Genomic DNA, 7,969 nt, shown 5'->3' with positions numbered 1-7,969 from the left:
TTGTTGGTCCTAACAGGTTTATCTATCTGGGATTCCTTGTGTTGAAGGCTCTTATCTGTAGCATGTTCTGGTCTAGTCTGATTTGTAAGGTAGAATTGAAGTCATGATAGTGTGTGTGTGGGAAGCATTAAAGAACTAGAGGAAAGTAGTATGTTTCATCGGTACTTTACTGCACCCTGACTGGCTCGTCTCTCCCTTGTGACCCTTCTGTAAGGGGATGTCCAATTGCCTAAAGATAGACTTTGGCTCTCCACTCCCCACCCCACCCCCCATTCACATTGGTATGAGTTTGTTCTGGGCCTTAGATGCCTGATACCTGATCCCATCCACACCTCATGTTCACACAGGCTGGTGTGCTTCGTCCATATGGGCTTTGTTGCTTCTCAGCTACATGGCTGCTTGTTTATCTTTAAACCTTTAAGACCCCAGACACTATATTTTGATAGCAGGGTACCACTAACTTTCTTCACCACACTTGCTTATGCACCCATCTTATCTTCAGCGATCGTGTCAGGGAAGGTGAGCATCACAGAATGCTGGATTATTAGAACAAAATGTTCTTGTGTTGAGGGAGCACTTGAGTCGAGGTCCAATATCCATCTTCTACCTTAATTCTTAACATATAGATATAAGTGAGTCGATCTATTTCCCTATTGTTATATATAAATATATTTACATATGTGCATACCTGTATTTAGTCCTTTATAAATGTCTCCTATTCCTTTCCTATATTTTCTTTTACTTTCCTCTTGTCCCACTATCATGTTTGACCTTCATTCAGGTTTAGTAATGCCTCATTGTTCCATTGCCCTTGATTAAGCCCCACTAGGCATCCTATGCCCTCCTCTCCATTGATTTTAGTTCATTTGTTGTTCCCTTATCCCTGGGTTGGGTGACCCCCAGCCTACCCTTCCTTTATGCCACCTCCCCGTCTCCCGTGTTCCTCTGGAGCCGTCAATCCCATTGTTTTGTCTCCCTAGCTTATCTAGATAGACATGTAGAGACATTAATAAGAGCAAAAACCAGGCAAACCCAAACAAAACAACAAAGGAAGACAAAACAAGAACAACAAAACAAAAACAAAATAACAACAACAGAAAGAAAGTCAATGACCAAAAAAGGAAAAACCTATAAATAGTTCCAGTTCTGTTTTTTCACCTTTAGCAGTGTTTCCCAATCGAACCTGCTGGGGTGCCATGCTCCCCAAAGTCTCTTTTTGGTATTCCACAGGGATTTCATCATGTTGCTACCCTTGCATGCCTTTAGTGTTTTGCTCCAGTGTGATGGGGTTAGTGTTTTGCACAATTTCCACAACGTGCCTCCAGTGTTGTCCCCTGTAGCGCTATGATTCAGTGAGGGATGTTGTGTCTCGTGGTGAGGCTGGTCCTATGGTACTCTCTGTACATTGTCTTCTCTGAGCAGGAATATCATCCTCGGGCGTGGTGGGCAGGATGTTTTCCCCTCACTCTGCATCCCTCTTCAATTCTCCTGTGTGCTCTAATCAGATATGGCCCTCTCCCCAAGCTATAGCTTCAGTGCCATCTGCTGAAGTGCATTCTTCTGCTGGCGGGGTGGGTGTCTACATAGTTGGGATTTGGGCCAGCCCTGCAGACCTCCCTATTGGTTCCCTGGTACATTCTGGTGTCTTGTATTCACGTCTTGGTGCACCGGGTTGAAGCCTGGTCTTTCCCTCTCCTGTGGAGATACTAAATAATACCCTCCCCTTGGGTGGGTTAGTGCCCTGTTCCCCCGCTACCCGTGTCTGTTCTTTCTTTCTTTTCCCCTTCTTTTTCATTGGCTGCCATATGTATTCCTGGATTTGTTCTGGCCCTGCCATAGTACCTGAATCTCACCCCAGGAAAGTATGTATATAGTCATTGTTTCTCTATACCTGATTTTAAAGCTTGTCTCAGTGGGCTCATGTTGTACTTGTCCTTTTGTGCTTGACTTACTTAGCATAATTTCCTCCAGTTCTTCCCATGTGGCAATGTGCTTCATGCATTCATCCCTACTTTTTAGGGATGTATGTTTGTATGTAACACAGTGTTTTAATCCATTTGTCCATTGATGGAAATTTGGGTTGTTTTCAACTCCTTGCAATTGTAACCTGTGCCTTGATGAACATTGGAACACAGATGTTTGGCTATGGTTTGTTTCTTGACTCTTCTGGATATATGCTCAGTAGGGGGATTGCTGGGTCATATGGTAGCTTAACATCCATCTGTTTTAGATATAGCCAAATAAAATTCAGTAATGGCTGTACATACCTACAGGTTCACTGGCAGTGGATGATAATTCCAACCTCACCACAGCCCTTTCAACATTTGTTACTTTCTGATTTTTAAAATTGGGCTCTCTTTTCGTGTGTTAGGTGGTATCTCACCGTTGTTTTAATTTGCATTTCTCTTATGGCTGATGATAAGGAACATTTTCTCGTATGCTTATTGGCCATTTGGATTTCTGCCCTTGTGAAACTTCTGTCATGTCTTTTGTCACCTACTCAGTGGGCAATTAGTTTTTTTTCTTATTGTAAGTTAGCAAAGTGTTTGAGATTTTAGTAGTAAGGCCTTTGTCTGATGTGTCATTGCTAAAGATTTTTTCCCAGTCTGTGGACTCTCTTAATATTCTCTTGATGAATCCTTTTGATGTACACAAGTGTTTTATTTTCAGTGTATCCCATTTGTCAATTTGTAACTCCTCTCTATTTGTATCCTTCCATATTTCCTGTGTATTCCCCGCTCCAAGGTTGTCAGGTTTGTCCCAATTCCCTCATTAATGGCCCCAATAGTTTAGGGTTTTACCTCAAGGTTTGTGATCCACCTCGAATTTATTCTTGTGCATGGAGTGAGGTAAGAGTGTTGCTTCACGTTTCTGCAGGTAGATATCCATTCATTCCAGCATCACTAATTGAAGAGGGCATCCGCTTCCCACTTGATATTTTTGGGGCCCCTATCAAAAATCAGTTGCCTGTATGCTGAAATTTTTATTTCTGGGATTTCAACTCTTTTCCATTGGTCTGAATATCTGTCGTTATACCTATACCACACTATTTTGACCACTGTGGCTGTATAATAGGTGCTAAAGTCAAGTAGAGCAAGCCCTCCCACTCTGTCCTTCTTCTTGAGGAGTTCTCTGCTAATTCTGGGCTTCTTCCCTTGCCATATGAAGTTGGCAATCAGGTTTTTCAATTCTTTGAAACAGGATGATGGCATTCGTATCAGGATAGCATTAAACTTACATAGTGCCTTGTGCAGAACTGACACCTTTACTATATTGAGTCTTCCAATCCATGATCATGGGATATGCTTCCATTTGTTGAGATGATCCTTGTTTTCTTGTAAAAGTGTTCTGTAGTTTTCCTCGAACAAATCTTTTGGGTTTTTTAGTCAGGTCTATCCCTAGATATTTAAATTTGTGGTTGGCTGTTGTAAAGGATACTACCTTTTTAATTGCCCCATCTGTGATCTTGTCTGATATACATAGCAGTCTGATAGATTTCTGTCTGTTGATCTTGTATCCTGTCACTCTGTTATATTCCTCTATTTCTTCCAACAATCCACCTGTGGAGTTTTCGGGGTTTTCAGTATACAATATCACATCATCTGCGAATAACGATAGTTTCGCCTCTTCCTTTCCCAGTCAAATACTTTTGATGTATTTTCTTTGTCTTGTTTTTAGCTAGGACCTCCAGTATGAGGGTAAATAGGAGCAGGGACAATGGACATCCTTGTCTGATCCCCTTTTCCGGTGGAATTATTTTTGTCTATTCTCCATTTACTATCAAGTTGGCTGTTGATCTTACATATATAGTTTATATAATATGAGGAATGTTCCTTCCATTTCTATTTTGCTTAGTATCTTAAACAGGAATGGGTGTTGGATTTTGTCAAATACTTTTTCCGCATCTATTGATATTATCACGTGGTTCTTAAAATTATTCATGTCAATGTGACTAATGATACTAATGGTCTTTCATAAGTTGAACCATCCCTGCATCCTTGGTATGAATCCAACTTGGTCATGGTGAATTATTTGTTTTATATGCTGTTGTATTCTATTAGTAAGTATTTTGTTAAGGATTTTTGCATTGATGTTCATTAGGGATATTGGTCTGTAATTCTCCATTCTTTTGTGGGATCCTTGAAAGTTTAGGTATCAGAGTTATACTAACTTCATAGAAAGTTCAGGTGTTTGACATCTTTTTCCATGTTCAGGAAGAATTTTTGTATGATTGTTGTCAGTTCTTCCCTGATGGCTTGGTTGAATTCTGTAAATCCATCTGGTCCAGGGGATTTTTTGTTTTGTTTTGCTATCCCTTGATAACGTCTATTCCTTCCATTCCTATGGGTCTGTTGAGATTCTTGGTGTCCATATATTTGTCCATGTCTTTCAAGTTGTTGAATTCATTTGCGTACAGGCCTTCATAGTATTGTGTAATTATCCTTTTGATTTCATTAGGGTGCGTTGTAATGTCCCCTCTTTCATCACTCATCCTTGCTAATGAAATGTATGCCTTCTTTTCTTTGGTTAGGTTCACCAGTGGTCTGTCGATTCTGTTAATCCTTTCAAATAACCAACTTTTAGCTGCATTAATTTTTTCCATAATTTTCTTGATTTCCCTCTCATGTATCTCAGGCCTCATTTTATTATTTCTTTTATTTTTCCATTTGTAGGATTGTCCTGTTTACTTTACTCTAATTGGTGTAAGTTTTGTGCCAGCATATCAACCATAAATCTCTCTTCCTTTTTCATGTGTGCATGTATTGCTATCACATTTGCTCTGATAATTACCTTTGCTGTGTCCCTTTGGGTGCATCATATTTTCATTCTCATTTCATTTCTTAAAACTTCCTGATTTCGCCTCTGATCTGGGCCAATACCCACTCCTTTTGCAATAGAGAATTATTCATCATCCAATTATTACCCTTGTTTTCTGAATTATCTTTTTGTTGACTTCCAACCTTATGACAGTGGTCAGAAAGAGAAGTCTTTATAAGCTCTATGTGCTTGAATTTAAACAGATTCAACTTGGCCCCAGCTGTGGTCTATCTTCGAGTATGTGCCATGTGGTATTCAAAAGAATGTGATTTTTTTTTTTTGGCATTTGTGTGGAGAGCTCTTAAAACATCGATCAGCTCAATTTTTCCAATTGTCCTGTTCAGATCTGTAACCTCCTTATTAAGTTTCCTTCCCTGTGATCTGTCTTTTTCAGAAAGTGGTGTATTAAAGTCACCTAACTATAATTTGCTGAGCCTGTGATTTCTTTTCTTATCTTTTGGGGTGTTTGATTTATGAATTTCGTGGGTCTCTCATTGGGCGCATATATACAGTATTAATTATGTTCACTGGTTCTTGGTCTGTTGTTCTGTTAAGCATTATGTAGTGTACCGCCTGAGAACAATTTTGTCTGAGATTAAAATTGAAACTCCTGCTGTTTTTGAATTGCCATTTGCTAGGTATATTTTTTCTCCAGCCTTTAATTCTAAGCCTGTTTTTTTGTCTGTAATCTTGAGATGTCTCCTGTGGGCAACAGATTGATGGGTTGTGTTTTTAAGGCAGTCTGCTGTCCTCCGCTGTTTAAGGCCTAAGTACAGTCGATTGATCTTCAGTGTTATTACATCCATCTGTGGACACTGTGATGTCACCTTGTACCTTTTCTGTTGGTTGTTTACCTACCTTCCGATCTTATCATTTTGTGTTGTGTGTGTGTGTGTGTGTGTTCCATTCTTGCCATCTTTTCACCATTAAGCTAAGCTATATTGGGGGTTGTTTTATTTGTATTGCCCTCTGGATGGATTTGATGTATGTGATGGTCTCTTATTTGCGCTCAGCGAATGTTGATCTTCTGCCCATCTTGGGTCGGATCGGATCTTTTGTAGGGCTGTGTTTCTTTTTATGAATTATTTGAGTTTTTCCTTGTCAGGGAAGACTCTTTTCCATCTATTTTAATAGATAATTTGGCTGGGTATAGTATTCTTGGGTTTGCATTACTTTCCTTCAATTTTTGGAATATGTTACTCTATTCCCTCCTCTTCTTCATCGTGTCCGATGATTGGTGTGAACATATTTTTATTTGGGTACCTTTATAAGTGACTACTTGCTTTTCCTTACCTGCTCTTATGATTTTCTCCTTTTCCTCAAAGTTAGATAATTTAACTATTATGTGTCGTGACTTCTTGGGATTCACTCTAACTGGTATTCGTTCGGCCTCCTGAATATTTCTGTGATTTTTCGTTTATTAAGCTGGGGAAGGTTTCCTCTATGCATTCTCTTGTTATTTTGCCTGTGTTTTCTTTGTTGTGTCTTGCTCCAGTCGTCCAATTATTCTAATATTGTTCCTATTCATAGCATCAGACATGTCCGTCAGGTTTTCTTCAGTTTCTCTGATTGTCTTATTTGACTGCCTGTCCTATGTGTTGAAGTATGCCTGGTTATTCTCTAGGTCACTTGTGCGATTCTCTGCCTCCTCGAGTCTGTTGGCAAAGTCTGTTAATTTGCTACTGGATTTTGTCATTTCATCCCTTAGCTCTCCTATTTCCCTTTGGTGTGTGGCTTTAACTCCTCCATTATTTTATCCTTTTTCAGTATTGCTTCCCTAATATTCTGTATGACTCCAAGGAGCATTCTGAAGATTTATTTCTGGGGCAGCTCAATGTCTGCTTCTTCTATGCATGTTGTTAGATTCATGACTTCTTCCAGCATTGTCTTCAGTTTCTCCTGCTTTTTTGTTGAGGCTGTTGGGGTTGATTTCAGTTTACATGTTGTTTTAGAGGAACCCGATGCCATCATCCAGAGAGTTGAAGAGCATTAGTCTCTCTCTTTGGGAGACTCATTGGCGTGTTCTTTGAACTACATTCAGCTAGCTGCACTCTGGGGTATGGGGGGAGGGCTACCTCTTTCTTTTTTTGTGGTATCACTCTTTGCCTAGCCAACCACTACTCTTTTATTTGGAGTGTGAGTTGGATAGTCCTCTCACACTGGTCCAGTAGTTGTGGGCCCATGAGGGTGTTGCTTCACTGCCTGATCTCTCAGGAATCCATGGTAATGTGGGAAACAGGGGCTTTCAGAACTTCAGATGGCGTGTGGTAGCTCCCACTGCAACAGGAGTGCCATGGAGGGTGGGTGGGTGTTCCCACCTTGGTGTAGAGCACTGTGGGTTGCAGGTGGAATTACCCTAGTTGGAGAGATCGCCATGGCGGTTCTGCAGCAGCATGGAGCACCACAAAGGGCAGGCAGGAGTTCTCCCAGTCACCTTTATGTCATTGGGGTATAGGTGGAAGTTCCCCCAGCTGTTTTGGGTGCAGCAGAGGGCGGGTGGGATTTCCACTGCTGCATGTAAGGTCAATAAGTTTTGGCAGGAGCTCCCCCAACTGGGCAGTTTGTGTTGCCCTAGGGAGAGGGGAGTTACCTGGAGATCAGTAGTTACAGGTGAAAGGAGAAGGGGAAGAGAAGAAAGAGAGAAAATAAAAATAAAGACAAGAACAAAAAGCAAAATAAAACAGACAAAAAAGAAAACAAATATACGAAAGAACAACAAAGACAAATTGAGCCTGTTAAGACTGTGGTGGGAAAGAGAGAAGAGATAGAAGAAGAAGAAAAAGGGGAAATAAGAATAAAACAGAAAAATAGATAGATGAACTCTGATCGCCTGGCCATGGAACTGGAGGGGTTTAAATACTGCTCAGAGGTGTTGGGTGGGTGTGCCCACTTTGGTGTAGAGTCCCTGGATGCTGGGTGGAATTGACTTAACCAGCAAGGTCACCATGGAAGCCAGGCGGAGGTTTCTGCAGCAGCCTGAAGTGTTGGAGAGGGCAGGCATAGCTGCCTGTGCAGTGTGCAGGACTGCCACAGAGGGCAGGCTGGAGCTCCCCCCACTGTTTGGGCAGAGCTACTCTAGGGAGAGGGTAGTTGCCTGGAAGCTAGCATGATGTGTGTAAGGAAAGAGAGGGAAGGAAGAAAAGGAAAGAAA

This window comes from Echinops telfairi, unplaced genomic scaffold, assembly GCF_000313985.2.
Source record: "Echinops telfairi isolate 266 unplaced genomic scaffold, ASM31398v2 ScPeMD7_7423;HRSCAF=8461, whole genome shotgun sequence".
NCBI classification, from domain to species: domain Eukaryota; kingdom Metazoa; phylum Chordata; class Mammalia; order Afrosoricida; family Tenrecidae; genus Echinops; species Echinops telfairi.
The sequence above is the reverse complement of the archived record's forward strand: the minus strand, read 5'-3'. Positions refer to the sequence as shown.